Raw genomic sequence first — 16956 nt, 5'->3', positions numbered from 1 at the left:
TTGTGGGTTCAGGTTATCGGTTCCAATCTGTGAGAAGCTGGCTTCACCATCAGGCAAGATTCTGGCTCCTAGAATCCCAGCACCACGAGAAGTGCCCTCTTTTGGGTCTCTGTCTTCGCCCCGCTTGTTGGGGTCTGAGAGGCCATAGTTGACACAGGAGCTGTTGTGCAAAGTTGAGGATGGGTCCAAGGAGGGGGTGGTTTTCTCCTTCAGCACTGGCAACTCCACTCCTCCAAGGGAAGGTCAGGGAAGGTCCCCAATAAGGCATGGCTTGAGTTGTATTTTCTGGATGATCGTGGGTGTTTTAGGCAGAGAGAATTGTTTTTGAAAAGGCACAGAAGGATCAAACAGCCTGGGGAAGCCAGGGAGCTGTGAGGAGACGAGAATGACTGAAACATAGCGTGCTAAGTCTAAAGGCTTATTTGAGCATTTCAAGATAACATACAGGCTAATAAAATGATCACGATTTGGCAATCCCAGTCTGCTTTTCCCTGGGGAGGTCAGCTTGATTTTCATCACAGTCATAGGATATCTATTTTCAACGTTCTAACTTTAGGCCTTGGTTTTAGGGTGAAATGGCCTTACATTCAGCTGATTCCTTCCAACGCGTATTCTAGTCCTGCCCAGCATCACTTGAGCAAGACTTTCTTCCTTGGGCCTTTGGTCTTCTAAACCAACTGAATGCTGTGTACAAGTGATGGCATCAACTGATTATTGGCAGCTTTTCTTTCGTCCTTAGTGGGACCTACACTAAATGGTGCATCTTACAATGAATGCATTTTAGATTCGGTGAGTTATCATTTGGATGGTTGATGTATTTACTTCTCCAAACCCATTGAAGCAACACCATCTTCAGGCTTTCATTTGAGTATTTTGGTTTCCACCCTGCTCTTAGCGCAGTTATCACCTTAAATGGATGTCAATTACCTACTTGTCAATAATCCAGAAAGTAGCGTGCTTAAGGTTCACTTGACATTTGATAACCCCTCCTCTGTAATGAATTATAGATTAGGATTCAATGTGCAATACTTTTTAAGAGGATAGTTTGAAGTAGTGAAAAGTTAGAAATGGACTAAGTAGCCAACAATAAAGGGTAGGTTTAATAAATCATGATACACCCATATAACAGCATGCCATCTATCTTGAAAAATTAGATTGGCAAAGATCTACATAAACGACAGGAGAAAATGTTCATGTCTTATTAATAAATTAAAAAAGCAGGTTAGATACAGTTAGATACAGTATGGTCCTGATTATGTTAAAATATTTATATATAGATACATGCACAAAATATGAGTTTTGTTTTCTTTGTGCTTTTTTTCTCTATTTTCTAAATTTCTACAGTGAACTTGTATTGCTTTTATAATCAAAAAAAAGTTAAATTCACTACACATATTTGAGAGCTGGGAAATTCTTCACTGTGACTTTTTTAGGGTCAAGCAGGACTTCCTTAACTTTTCTTGGAATTCTGCAGCCCTAAAAACAGAAACTAAGAGTCTTTGCAGACTGTTTCCTGAAGACAGGGCTATTAGCTGTGGCAGAAAGAAAGCCAACATGATGGTGAGCTTCTTCCTGAAGGGTATTGAAACTGGAAGTCGTTGCCCTGCCCTCCACATACCAACCATAGTACCAACACATTCTACTTGCTGGGTCTCAAGTAAAAATAATACAGAGGTCACCCCATGATCCAGCTTGTGGAAGGCTATCTGTCTCCTTATACAGATGATTCCTCATGCTGAAAATATAGAGGTTGAGGAGTTATGTGGTACATGTTTATGAAGCTATCCAGGGTTGTAATAGAGTAAACCTGGATATGATTTTCAACATCTTCCATATAAGAAGAAGAGAACTTTCCTAGAAGCAAGCAATGAGCAATTTTAGAACAGAAATTCAAAGAATGCAAACTGTACAGAGACATTAATACCTTCTGTAGAGATTATTACCATCCAAAGATGGTACAGGCGGGTCACAGAAAAGCATCACAAAGTTAGTGGAGCTGGGAGTATGTCCCTAACCTGGTGGCTTCCAGCCTTTTTGCATTTGTGCATAATATTGGAAACACACTTGATATGAATAAAGAACTCAACATAGCACGTAATGAGCTAGCAATTACTAAAATGCAGTCGACGACAGCAGTACAGTAATGTCTTTCAGTATCTATAAAAGCATCCAGTTTCCTCATAAATTGCTTGGGTTCCTTTCAATGCTGTGGTCCCTGTGAGTAGAACTCTTTATTACCCTGACACGCTGTCTTACATTCTCTCCAGTGCGTTCTTACATGGTCCACTGAACATGGTCTCTTTCTTCAGAACTCATCTCTGTCCTTATTAGAGGCTGAATGTTTGGGTCCCCTCAAAATTCATATGTTGAAGCCCTGACTCCTAATGTGATGGCATCTGGAGGTGAGACTGGAGGTCTTTAGGTTTAGATGAGGTCATGAGGGTGAGGCATCTGTGATGGGATTAGTGTCCTCATAAGAAGAGGAAGAGAGATCAGATCTCTCTCTGTCTATGTGCAGGCACCAAGGAAAGGCCGTGTGGGCACACAATGAGAAGGCGGCCATCTGCAAGCCAGGAAGAGGGTTTTCACCAGAACCCGGCCATGCTGGTGCCCTGATCTTGGACTTCCAGCTTCCAGAACTGTGAGAAAATAAATGTCTGTTGTTTGAGCCACCCAGTCTATGGTATTTCATCATGGCAGCTGGAGTAGACTAAGACAGTCTCCTTCCCCACAGCTAGCTGTACCTGAATCATGCCGTATGGTCAGCTCAAAGAGCCACATGACCACCACTGTCCTACCAGTGTGTATACTCAAGTGCAGCAAAAATAAATCACACTTATTCAGATTTGGTGGCTCACTGGTGGAGGTCAGGGCGATAGTGGTTGAGCACCACGGCCCCAGCTTCTGCTCTTCGGGTTGTCAGTTGCTCATATGTCTCAGCAGATGGTCACAGAACTTGCAGCACTGGGCTACTTGCACTTTTGGTCTGACCTGAGGTGACACCTCTTACATTTTTGCAGAACAAATATTTGTGAAATGAATGAGTGAGGTATTCTTGGTGTTTCAGAGGTCTCATTGTCAGGAGGATATTTTCTTTGGTGGTATCTCTGGAAATCTCCGAGGTGGTGACAATCCATCCATTCTCCTTTTCCACTGCCTATTGCCCAACCCCACGTATAAAATGAGAAAACAGGCAAGGGTGAGGAATGCCACATTCAGGTGAGAGAGGGCTTAGTTGGCAGACCACTAATTAGAGGAGTCTTCTGGCTTAGACCAGCTTCGTAGTCTTGGCTTCACGCCAAAGCCTAACTAGATGCTAAAACAGTGGATCAAATTAAGTGTGTGTGTGTGTGTGTGTGTGTGTGTTTGGGGGTGCTGGTTCCTAGGTACATATTTGCATATTGGCTAGGTTGTTTATTGATGCCCGCACAGATTAAGCTCTCAAGGCAATGGTCCTCATGCAATTATGATCATTCTGATGGAGCAGAATGCGTCTGTCAGGTGTGCTTGTGGGTGGGTGAGCATGGAATGTGAGTAGAGGTTGATTCCTTGTGATTCTGATTCACTCTTCGCCTGAGAACTGCTCATTTAGGGAATTGTCACCTCACTTTTTCTTCCTCATGAAAGGGTTGTTTTGACGTCATTTGTCTGGATCTCTTTCATCTACACCCAGGGCTCATCACTTTCTAGGGTCATTATCAGAGGAAAAAACACCCAGCTCATTAACGTGCTGATGGAACACTGATTGCCTGATTGTGCAGAGCAGTCTCTGGCTGTAAGAGAGGTAGGCCTCATGGGTTTCTATTAATTAAGTGCTAAATCTCAGTGGACAGACAGGTTTCAAATCCCAAAAGTTCTGTAAGTCTTTTTCATGGGTAAGGCGGGGCTGAGGTTTGAGTTTGCTGGATGGATGCTCTCAGAGTCTTTGATGCTGAAGATGCTGCCTGGGGGGGACAGGACAAGGCTCAGAGAGGTTGGGGGGTCCGTTGGAAAGGAGCGGCAGGCAACAGGTCAGGCATGGGAAGAGAGAGGCCTGAGCCTATGGCCAATCCAAAAGTGTGTAGGTACTTGAACCAAGCATGAGAGAAGTCCCACATTCCCTCTTCTCCCCTTCATAAGACAGGCCTGTTCAGGAGCAGGTGTGGCAGACTCTGAAGGTGGGAACCCACCTGGAGGTCACTTGGCGTATTAGTTTTCTATTTGCTGCTGTAACAAACTCGGTGGCTTAAAATAACGGGAATTTATTATCTTACGATTCCTGTAGTCAGAGGTCTGACGCAAGAATTGCTGGCCTACAAAAACCGCGACTGTGTTCCTTCCTGGAGGCTATAGGGGAGAACATGTTTCCTGGCTTTTTCCAGCTTCTAGAAACCACCTAAGTTCCTTGGCTCAGGGTCATCTTCCTCGGTCTTCAAAATCAGCAACATTGAATCTTTTGGGGCCTTCCTTCCATAGTCATATTGTTCTCTGACTCTCCTCTTCCGCCTTCCTCTTCCATTTCTCAAGACCCCATGATTATATGGGACCCACCTGGACCATCCAGAATATTCTTCCATCTCAAGGTCAGCTGATCCACAACCTTAATTCCATTCGCAACCTTCATTCCTCCTTGCCATGTAACTTAATATGGTCACGGTTCTGGGGATTATGGCATGGGCATCTTTGGGGGGCTATTATTCTGCCCACCCTACTTGGTTGTGTTCCTGGTCCACCTTCACCATGCAGCCACCGGATGTGTGTTTTGGCAGCAGCTCGGCTCCACATTGGCGTCTCAACGACTCCCTCCTTCAACTTCCAGCTTCTACTTCTGCTTACCTCCCAGCCCAGAACACTCCCAGACATGTGTAAGGAATAGTTTCGGAGAAGCATTTTAAAAGGTGCAGTACTCAGCATGCAATTATCGTAGGACCCAGTGATCCACTCTAGGGCATTTATCCCAGAGAAATGAAGGCTTGTCTTCACACAAAAATGAATGTTTATAGCAACTTTATTTGTAATAGGCAGAAACTGGGAACAACCTAGATGTCCTTCAACAGGTGAATGGTTAAACAAATTGTGGTACATTCATCTGATGGAATACTACTTTGCAATGAAAAGGAATGAATAATTGATAGATGCAGTACTTTTAGAGCAACCTCTAGAGAATTACGTAGAATGAAAAAAGGCAATCTCAAAAGTTGACATATTGTATGATTCCATTTTTATAACATTCGTGAAATAACAAATTTTAGAAACGGAGAGCAGACTGGTGATTGCCAGGGGTAAAGAGGGGGAGGAGAAGTGGGTGTGGCTATAAAAGGTCACCATGAGGGACCTTTGTGGTGATGGAAATCTGTGTCTTGACTGTATAAACATGGATCTCCTAGCTGAGATATTGTACTATAGTTTTACAAGATGTTACTGTGGGGGAATTGAGTAAAGGTACAGGGGATCTCTCTGTATTATTTCTTACAACTGAATGTGAATCCACAAATTTCTCAAAACTGTAGATTCACATGCAGCTGTAAGAAACTTTACTTTAAAAAAAAGGACTTTTGACTTACAGAGCCAGCAATGGACCTGGAGAGGTTCTTACCTTCCAGGGCGGTACAAGGGAGTTTTAAAAAGCTTCCCATGTGCTGTGAAGGGCAGTTAGTGGGTTCAGGGCATGTCTGTGACTCAATTTGTGCTACGTTGGGAATATTCTTTTTCTTCAATTTTGAATATGGGCAACTAATTCATTTCCTCCAATGCCAAGAAGTTATTTTTACACACAGCATCAAGTGCACAGGGCCACTGAGGGTTCCAGCCAACAAGAAGGCACATCCCTCGGAAAGGCGCCACCTCGTCTGTGTGTCTGCTTTGTCCCCCTCACACCCTCTCTCTCATCCCCTCTCCTTCCATAGGCTTCAGGAACCCCGCCAGGCAGAGGTGCCTGGGTACTGAGCCTGCCTGCGTGCTGGGGCCTGATGGAGGAGTTGAGAGGCGAGAGAAGGAGAGAGGGGAGTGGGTGGGGTCCCCTTTCTCTTCCCCTCCCCTGTTAAGTAGACACAGCCATGTGCAGGCTCCAGGCGGCGGGGAGGAATGGGGGCGGGGGGAGCTGGCTCAGCAGCACTGGCTCCTGGCTGGCTCCCGGGGTTGGCTTTGCTCAAGGCGAGAGCTGTCAACTCTGCCCTTTTGAAAGCGAGAAACAAAGGGGAAAAGGAAAGAAAAGAGAAAGGGAAATGGAGGGGACAGGGTGGGAGTGGGGGTGGCGGGGGCTGGGAGAACAGGTGGGGACTATTCATACAGAAGGCCTGACTCAGCCTTTTCCTTTCACTGAATTTCCAAAGCACTGTTTGTTTTAGCTCCCCCAGGGGGTGACAGGAGAGGCTGGGGGCCGTCCCTGGGGAGAGAAGGAGCCTGGGCTTTGGAGGGGGGTGGTGGGGGTGGGCTCGGGTGGGCAGAGCAGGCATCATCTGGGCTCACAGCAGCCCACCTTTCTCCAGGGACCCAGCTAGAGGTTTCGTTTTGCTCTCTCTCTGATTTGTGAGCTCCGGGGTAACGTTTGTCAAAGGATTTTTACCTAGGGAAACTTCGGGACTACAGAGCCTGGAGAAGTGGGGATGAGAAGCTTGGGGATGAGAAGCTTGGGGTACAGCTATCCTCCCCCCACCCCCCCCAAAGAGAAAAATAAATGCTATATGTTAGAGATTCTAGGTATTGATCTAGAAAATGTGTAGATGAGAAGAATGACAGAAGGTGAGGAAAACAGAATTCTCAGGCCCTCCCCAGTCTCGTTAGTGTAAGACACCAGAAAGCCAGTTATCTCTTCCCAGAAGAACGTCTACACTTTCTGAGGTCTTTGTTCCATAGTTATATTCACAAATAAGGCAGAGCTGGGGACTTGCAATTAGCTCCTGACAAACCGCATCTCCTACAGGAAGACCTCCAGGTTACCTTAAAGGGAGTTACATTTGTATTTGCTCTCCTCAAGCTCTCTCTCTCTCTCTCTCAATGAATTCCCCCTGGACCTGCATGTATAACCCTGGAGATCAGTGACATGGTCTAGTGCAGAGAAGTGTACTTTGTAAACCGAGGGGGATGTTCTTTTGTTTAAGTAACCATTTTGAAAGCTAATTGCTTTCAAAAAGTTCAGCCTTATTGGGCCACCATTAGTGCCTATGAATAAATGAAGCCAATTTAGGATTTGATAGATTTCTCACTGGGGAGTCAGGCTCCACCTGACCTCAAGCTTGGAATACATTTGGTGACGTGCAAAGCAATTAGCATTAAAGGAGAAGTGTAAACACGTCTCTCATTCATGAATTGGCTAACTTACCCCCACCCCCACACTGCCTGCAGGACTGTAACCCAGCTTGATTTTATCAGGTCCTGTCCACACTCTCTGTCCCCACTCTGCATTAGGCTCCTGCCCCCCATCTCCTCCTCTCCCCTGCACCCCTATTCCTCCCTGGGGCTGCCTGGAAGTAGCTCAGCGAGACTTTGCCTGAGCCTGTCCACTCCCAGAGGTCGGGGAATCTTGCATTTCCCCTGCAGAGAAGCGCTGTTGGGCGGACGTGCTTATTAATAAATCCCTTTTGACTTTGATGACGGCGAGCAAGGGAAGGAGGTGGGTCTGGGGCAGACCTGCAATCTTTTCCCTGGTTATTTTGCTTGACATCAAATCGGTGAACTCCCTGTGGTGAGATATTTGAGATTAGGGTCTTTAAGGATAATGTCCTATATTCCAAATCTTTAAAATCAAAACCTTAGCTGCCAATTAATGCGTAACTGATATTTACCATATGGAGTTTATTTAATTTCAGTAAAAAACCCTGCAATTATTCCCACTGTTGCTAAGTGTTAGATCCTGTACTAAGCTCTGCGTGCTTGATCTGCTTTATCCTCACCAAAACCCTTTAAGGTAAGTATTTTTTTTTTTTAATTAATTAATTATTTATTTATTTTCCCCAAAGCCCCAGTAGATAGTTGTATGTCATAGCTGCACATCCTTCTAGTTGCTGTATGTGGGACACGGCCTCAGCATGGCCAGAGAAGCGGTGCGTCGGTGCGCGCCCAGGATCCGAACCCTGGGCCGCCAGCAGCGGACCACGCACACTTAACCGCTAAGCCACGGGGCTGGCCCTAAGGTAAGTATTATTATGTCACCTTTTTGCCTGTTACACCCATTTTATTATTTATGCATTTTTTACTGAGGCTTAGAGAAGTTAAGTAATTTGCCCAAATTTACGCAATTGGTAGAAAGTGGTATAGTCGGGATTTGAACGCAGATCTCTTTTGACCCAAGACCTTCATTTTTCTCTACCATCAATATTGCCTACCTTCCCAAACACAAAATATTACTACTATTTCATTTAACTTGTGGGCTTTCTTTTAGGTTCAGTTTCGATTCTGTCTTTTAACATCAGAACATAGCTCATGAGCCTCGTCATAAGCCTGGTTGGGACCACAGAATAAACTACCCTGAACACATAGATCAGAGGTAAGTACTAAAATAAAGTTAAATCTAAAACAGATAAATTGGACTTCATCAAAATTAAAAACTTTTCTGCTTTAAAGGAAACCATCAAGAAAGTGAAGAGACAACCCACAGAATGGGGAGAAATACTTTGCACACCATATATCTGATAAGGGACTTATATCTAGAATATGTAGAGAACTCTTACAGCTTAATAATAAAAAGACAACCCAATTAAAAAATGGGCAAAGGATCTGAATACACATTTCTCCAAAGAAGATATATAAATGACCAATAAGAACATGAAAATATTCTCGACATCATTAGCCACCACGGGAATGCAAATCAAAACCACAATGAGATATCATTTCACCCTCATAAGGATGGCTATAATCAAAAAGTCAGATAACAATAATAATAAAGTATTGAGGAGGGTATGGAGTAATTGGACCCCTCATACATTGCTGGTGGGAGTGTGAGCTGGTGGAGCCTCCATGGAAAACAGTCTGGTGGCTCCTCAAAAAGAGTAAAACAGAGTTACCACAAGACCCAGCAATTCCACTCCTAGTATATATCCAAGGGAACTGAAAACATGTCCACACAAAAACTTGGACACGAATATTCATAGCAGCATTATTTATAATAGCCAAAAAGTAGAAACAACCCAAATACCCATCAGTGGTTGAAAGTATAAACAAAATGTGGTATATCCATACTATGAAATATTATTTGGCAATAAAAAGGAATGAAGTACTGACTCATGCTACAGCAAGGCTGAACTTTGCAGACATTATGCTAAGTGAAAGCAGCCAGACAGAAAAGAACACTTATTGTATGATTCCATGTATATGAAAGGTCCAGAGTAGGTAAATCTATAGAGACAGAAAGAAGATCAGAAAGTAGATTAGTGATTGGATAGGGCTGGAGGGTTGGGAAGGAATGGGGGATGGGCGACTTCTAAAGGGTTTGGGGTTTCTTTTGAAGGTGATGAAAATGTTTTAAAATTGATTGTGATGATGGTTGCACTCTGTGACTAATTAGCGACTCTGTGAATACACTAAAAACCATTGAATTTTACATTTTAAATGGATGAATCATATGGTATGTGAATTAAATTTCAATAAAGCTGTCACGAAAAGAAAAGGAGTTAAGAGCTAAACTCCCTGCAGTGTTGGTGGGAGAAGGGCATTGGAATAGTTAAGCCTAGCTTCCCCAGGAGGTGGAATTGGGGCAGAGTCAGGAGGTAGAGAAGGATTGATTGTGGAGAAGCAGCTTGAGGTCTTTCCAAGCTTGAGGGGGGGCAGTATCAGCAAAGGCCTGAAGGTGGGGGTGGCCTTGGCGTATGTGGGGCAATGAGAGGAGAGCGTCATTGGAGAGCTTCTGCAGGAGAATGATAAGCAGGTGGGATGGAACCAATCTGAAGGCCCTGAGAGCCAACGTGGGGCACTTGACTCCGGAAGCAGGGAGACTCTGAAGTGCCTTGAGTAATTTGATGAAAGCAGTATTTTAGAAAACTTCTAAGCTTCATTAGGCAGAGTGGAAGTGGGGAGAGATTAGAAGCAGGAAAATGGATGACTTGTCTGAGTAAATCTAATGAATGGGGCCGTCATATTTTCCCTCTAAAGACGACCGTCGTCATATCTCCTGGCAGCCCTGCCATCCACTCTATGTGTCAACCCCAGAGGCTCCCCTGGTTCCAGACACTCATGCTGTTTTACACCTTGGCCCTTCTCCACACGCCTTCCTCTTACCTGGAAAGCCTTTCCTCTTCTCCGTTTGGTGAACTCCGATTCAACTTTGAGGACCAGCTTGACTGTGTTCATGCTCCATCCTGGTGGGGGAGGAGGATCAGGATGGAGAGGCCCTGGACTAAGGAGAGGCTTACAGGGCTTTGGGGCAGTGCTCTGAGGAGCTCTTGCCAGGACGGACAGCTCAGTGGTGGTCTGGTGGACCGTGGTAGGCCACGACGTGCATCAAAGAGAGAGGACAGGGCAAACATGGGGCTTGAGACATGGTGAAGAACCTGTGACCAGGAGAGCTGAGAGGGGACAGGTTCAGGGTTGAGGTTCTTATGTCAGTCCAGAAATGGTTCTGCAGTGGATGGGTCTTGGAAGTAAGTGGTGCTAAGGAGCCAAGGTGGGCTGAAAAAAATGTCACTTCCCTGGGGTCTCCTTTCAAGAGACGTCGTTACTTCCTCGTCTTTGCACTTACATTTGTTATACTACCCATTAAAGTGTGGTGTTAGTACTTATGTCTCTGTCGCTTCAGTCAGATAGTGGACTCCGGGAAGCTGGTGACCCTGCCTTTTATGCCTCTGAGGTTCTGCCCGGATCCCAGTATCCTGCCTGAAACATTGTGCTTAGTAAATGCTTCTTTTTGTCCTTTCAGTCAATGCTTACTCCTCCAATTCTCCTCAAGGCTTTCAGGAGGAAAATTAATGGCTTTGAGATGACTCTGACCAATTTCCTAAAGTTCTTGCAGTTGGAACAGTCAGTATCTCCTTACGTGATGTAGTCTAGTTAGTGACATGAAGACTGTCTCACGGGCTGTCTTCTGCCCAGTTATCATGGTCTTCTGGTGCCAGCTGACCTCCACAGCAGGAACTCAGGTAAATCACAAGTATTAGTACCTCCTTTTTTTTCCTATGACTATTTTTTGGGGGAGTGGTGGTTCTGGGTCATCTACTTCTTTGTCTGTTAGATGCTCCTCTTCAGTCGTTTGCTGAGCAACCCGTGAAATGGAGTCGCATTAAATAATGTGAATTCAAATACGTGTCACTTAATTATGGGAATACTGTCTGAGAACTGTGTCATTAGGCAATTTTGTGGCTGTGTGAACATTACGAAGTGTACTTACACAAACCTAGATGGTATAGCCTACAGTGCACCTAGGTCATATGGTACTAATGTTATGGCACCACCGTCGTACATGCCGTTTGTCTTGACCAAAACATCGTTACACAGTGCATGACTATATGTGTAATTAAAGGAGAGCAAGAAAGAAACAGTGAGCAAGTTAACACGGCGTATGGGGTGAAGGGAGCCTGAGATGTGTGCTGTCAATCTGCCGCCACCTCCCAGCCCCTGTCTCTGAGTACCTCCCCCAGTGCCACCAGGTGAAGGGTGGCCATAGTGCCTACATCATGGCCCCTAAACGCAGTTCAATGACTTCACTTCTTGCACAATCAAAGAAACTCTGATCTCTTTCTACACTGGATTTAACACACACTTTGCTGGACCTATTGAGCAGTAGTGTGCACTCTGCAATGGAGGGAATTGAAAGCTTATTTAGGTCACATGAGATAGCTGCCTTAGACGCTGACTTTGGAACCAAATCCCCATGTAAGAAGCTTCACTGGAGCTACTTCTCACACCTTCAGTGCCTGTTGCAATGATGAAATGAGTTAGGTCGAGCCCTGAGGGGGCTCACAGTCACTGCCCTGTCGCTATTCCACCCCTATTCCACTTCCTTTATCTTTAGAGGTGACCAGATGACCCTACCCTGCCTTTCTCTCTTTATGAATGATTTCACATTTGAAAATGAGGAGGGGGTTGACCTGATCTGGTAAATAATTTCTAACAAATCCAAATGTAAACTTTTGATGTTTCCTGTTATTTTTATTTATTTATTTATTTATCTATTTTTTTTGTGTGAGGAAGATCGGCCCTGAGCTAACATTTGCCAATTCTCCTCTTTTTTTTTTTTTTTTTTTTTTTGCTGAGGAAGACTGGCCCTGGGCTAACATCCATGCCCATCTTCCTCCACTTTATATGGGACGCTGCCACAGCATGGCTTGACAAGTGGTGTGTTGGTGCATGCCTGGGATCTGAACCGGTGGACCCCGGGCCGCCGCAGCGGAGCGCGTGCACTCAACCACTTGCGCCACTGGGCTGGACCCTATTCTTTTTATTTATTAAGAGGAAAGAGGTATCTGCCCATTCCTGGCATTGAAAACGGGATTGAGTCACCCTCTCATTATATAGTGGCTGGCACACCAAAGCCAATCACAATAGTGGATTTAAGCAATTGCCTTAGAGTGTTCCTTGTTTACCATCCATCCATCCATCCATCCATCCATCCATCCATCCATCCATCCACCCACCCATCTATTCATCCAACCATCTATCCACCCATCCACCCATCCACCCACCCATCCATCCATCCATCCATCCATCCATCCATCCATCCATCCATCCATCCAACCACCTACTATTTATTTTAAATAAAAAAAGTCACATACCTATGGCAAAATTTTGTATAATGTAAAAGGGCTTATAGTGACAAGCAAACTTTCTCTTTTCCTGCTCATCCTTATTCCTCCAGTTCCTCTTCCCAATTTTTAGGGTATACTCCCACAGATATTCCTTGCATAAAAAGTATTATATTTGGGCTGGCCCTGTGGCTTAGCAGTTAAGTGCGTGCACTCCACTACTGGCGGCCCGGGTTCGGATCCCGGGCGCGCCCCAACGCACCGCTTCTCCGGCCATGCTGAGGCCGCGTCCCACATACAGCAACTAGAAGGATGTGCAACTGTGACATACAGCTATCTACTGGGGCTTTGGGGAAAAAAATAAAGGAGGAGGATCGGCAATAGATGTTAGCTCAGAGCCAGTCTTCCTCAGCAAAAAGAGGAGGATTAGCGTGGATGTTAGCTCAGGGCTGATCTTCCTCACACACACACACAAAAAGTATTATATTTAAGTCCTCGTATTTTATTTATTTTTCTCACATGGTATCATAAAATATGTACTGTTTTGCCTTGCTCTTTTCCCCTTAACAATATATCTTGGGGACTTTCCCATATCTCTTAAGCTCCTCTTCTTTCTCACTCCTTCCTGGCACTTCTTTCTTAGCTCTCCAGACTGAAGTTCGAGTGGCCTCTTTAGCTTTGGCAAATGTATCTGAATAACAACAGTGACAACAACATAGCAAATACAGAGCACTTTATATACATGAACTCATTTAATCCATACGACAAAATTATTCCCACTTTATGGATGAGGAAACTGAGGCATAGACAGGTCACAGCAGGGGAGGTGAGCTGGGATTTGAAACAGACAGTCTGGCTCTGGAGTCCACCAGCCCAGTCTCTGGGGAATACCTGCCTTGGCCATATATATTCAGCTTTGTTGGCTTTACTGATTTCAGTATTTCCTACAACGACAGGTGAGAGGCTCCTTCTTTTGGGCTGGGCTCTGCCCTCCACCCCTGCTAGGGGTGATGAAATTCAAACAGGATCTGGGGATGATAAAACTGGAGTTGTGACTGGCACATACTCCTGGAGGCAACTCAAACATTTACCTGTAATCCCACCTTCCAGAGTTATACCTGATTGTGGAAAAATTGGGTCATAGCAAGTCCCCACACATTATTTCTGTGCCCTGGCTGATGTATCTTTGGGATCTCTATCCAGTCCTCCTTCTAATTTCTCCCAAATCAATTCTCTTCACCATCTCCCCTGGAAGCCACCATCTTTCAGCCGCCTATCCCGGCTCCCTGCCAGGGTGCCTCTGATTTTGCAAATGCCACAAGAGGCAGTTATGTTCCGGATGGCTGCCAAAAGGGGCTGCCACTGCTGGTGCCTGCCTGTTCCGCAGCGGGAGGAGATAAGTGTCTTCCAAGAGCTCTGAGCAAAGTGCTTTGAGAGGGCACTCAGAGGTGGGAGAGAGCCTTTTGGATCTGGGAATTGGGGACTGCTCACAAAGGGTGTCTTTGATCTGGAGACTGTGTCAGTGGATGTGGGCAGATGCTATTCTGGGCAAGGAGAACATCCCAGATGAGACACAAATCTGTCATCTGAGACAAATGAGTGGTCTTCTGTGTGCCTTGAACTTGGCTGGAGCTGCCCCTAGTTTGCCCCTGATTCAAATCTTACCAGACTATGCAGGGCCATGGTGAAGCTCTGCCTCCTCCCACTCAGCCCATCTTGGAGCTCAGTAGCATTTATCATCCAGGAAAAATCAACAAGTATTTATTGAGTGCCAGCTGTTTGTCCAGCACTGCTTTCCATTTGATGTATATCGAGAAGCTCTCTCCCTGCCCCCTTGCTTCACTGGAGCTGGGTGAGGAGAGGTTGAGACAGGACTCTTCCAACCCCCTGAGTCTCCTCCCCATCTCCTCCTCCCGGTCTGTAGAGGTTTTTTCATTATTTAGCACCCATTGAGTGGTTGGCAGTGTTGGCCAACACACAGCCTGAGGCTGGTTTTCCTGGATCCCAATTTACATTAGGTGATTGGAGGTGATGAAACAGAGCATCACATCAGAATCTGGCCACATCAGAATCTCTTCTAGCTTAAGGGTCCTGTGTGGTGTTTCGACTCTTGCAGATGCATTTGTGAATTACTGTACAGCAGAGAAATCAGAGCAGTTAAACTGCTTCTCCAAAAAGGCAAGCAAAGTGCAGATGGGACTCAACAGAGACCCCATTACGCGGGGACCCAGACGCTAGTTCTCATCACTGCATATAGCTGCTTCTTAGAGTCTGAGATTCTTGATGTAACTTACTTAGAATTCTCCAAGAGGGTCTGGGTCTCTCCACACACTGAGGAGGAGGCCTGCTTATGAGATTTTAGGCTATGTAACTGGGTTAGCAACAAAGGAAACCACATCCCAGTCTCACAAAGATGGGTCACGGCCACGGAGGCGGAACTGCCTGCCTTGGGGGAGACGGTGGGAGTTCCTTGATATTTGAGAACAAGAGTCAGTCCTTATGTTCCGAAAAGAAGTGGAGTCGAAATAAAAAAGAACCAGCCCAAAGGACCAGGAGTTGGGTGTTTGGAGGGGCAGTGACAGTTCCCAGCCCATGAGTTTTTGAAAATGATAAGAGTTGCTGCACTGTTAGAGATTTGGGGGCATTCTGGATTGCACTGGAAGTCCGCAGAAGCTGAGTGGGAGGGGAGGGAAGTGGTGCCTAAAAATACTCATGGAGGAAGGGCCCATGAGGTCATCTCCCCAGGATACTCCGTCCACCCTGGCTAGACTCTGGCTCCAGTCCCTTGTCCAGCTCTGAGTACAGTCATTTGAACAGAGCTGGAGCTCAGTAACGAGTGTTGACTGACGGGCAGTTTGAGAGGGACATGGGGAACCTGGAGAGGGTTCAGAGGAGACACCCAGAGGTGATGAAATGGCTGGAAACTGGAGCTCAGCGGCAAGGTCAAGGGAATGGAACTGGCTCCACCTGGAGCCGAGCGGATGGGAGTGAGGGCTGGGGACAAGCCATTCCTAGCGCCCGAAGGGTCAGGCTGGCTCTTCTCCAGCTGTGCAAGGACGGAATCAGAGTCACAGTGTGGTTTCGCTCTTGGGGGTGAACTGTGAGTTCCTGGAACAATCGAAATCTCACAGCAAGGCAGGGCTACATTTTCAGGTTATCAGCACAATTGCCCCTTTCTGTAAATGAGAGTGACTAAGACTTATAGCCATTGCAGCTAACAGATCCCACAAGCCCTCCCAGCCTACAAGAATGACTCGTGAGGGGTGTGTGTTAGACAGCTGGCACGGAGGTGGTGGTGATGGTTTTGAACAGGTGGGGAGCCTTCCTGGTACCCATCAATCACCCTTGGCATGAGGTCACCCACTTTCATTCTGGATCCTGGAAGGGAGGACGGGAGTGAGGCCAAAGTGGGTGGGTAAAGACTCTTTCTCTGGGGGGAGGGAACAAATTCACACTTATGGAGCCCCTACCTTGTGCTCAGAACTTTACATGGGTTTCTCATTTAATTTTTCCACAATCCTATGGGGGAAGAGAGGGATTATTCTCCCATTTTACAGATTAGGAGATGAAGGCAGAAATAGATCAAGCAATTTACCCAACCTGGCATAGTTTGTGGTATAATTGGGGTTTGAACCAGGGCAGGTCTAATTCCAGAGCCCATTTGCAGGCGGTGAGGGAAATCTGGAGAATGCAGTTAGATTTCATTGGTACCCAGGAGAGCATCCCTAGGTCATGCTCACTTCTGACTCTGAGTCCATGTCTAAATGAAAAGAAGACCAGTTGAAGATTCTCCAGCACCCCTCTCCATCTCTTAGCTTTGAATCTGCTGTAATTGGAGGGTCCAACTTGGAGCATCCCAGAGGTCCCTCCTAGGGTGAGAGGCAAGCTGCGTGGGAGGAGGAGGGATGCGGTTTATGTGTCTGGAAGCGGAGAAAGAGATACAATCCCCAAGCTTGGATTTACAATGGGTGTCTGGTTGCCTCAGCCTGGAATCTGAACCCAACCGTTTTCCATGGGCGAATTAGTTTAACAATCCAGCCCACAAAGGGAGCAGCTCTGATATGTCAGTTAACAAGCTCAGAGGGGTGGGGGCTGGGTGGGGGTTGCGCGGAGCTGGGAGGGGAGGAAGGAGACTGCTGGGGAGAAATCGACCTTCTCTTGTCTTGCTGCCCTGAGTCCAGCCTTGCTGCTTGGGAACCTGGGAGGGAGGCTGGTCTGATTTCTCTGTGGTCTGAATGGTGGGAATTTTTTTTGGTGGCAGATTATGGTTTCCTGAGGCGGTTTGAATTACACCTGCCCCATTTCA

The sequence above is a fragment of the Ceratotherium simum genome, chromosome 37, assembly GCF_057802395.1.
Source record: "Ceratotherium simum simum isolate JZ-2026a chromosome 37, ASM5780239v1, whole genome shotgun sequence".
NCBI lineage: Eukaryota > Metazoa > Chordata > Mammalia > Perissodactyla > Rhinocerotidae > Ceratotherium > Ceratotherium simum.
Note: the sequence above shows the minus strand (reverse complement) of the source record.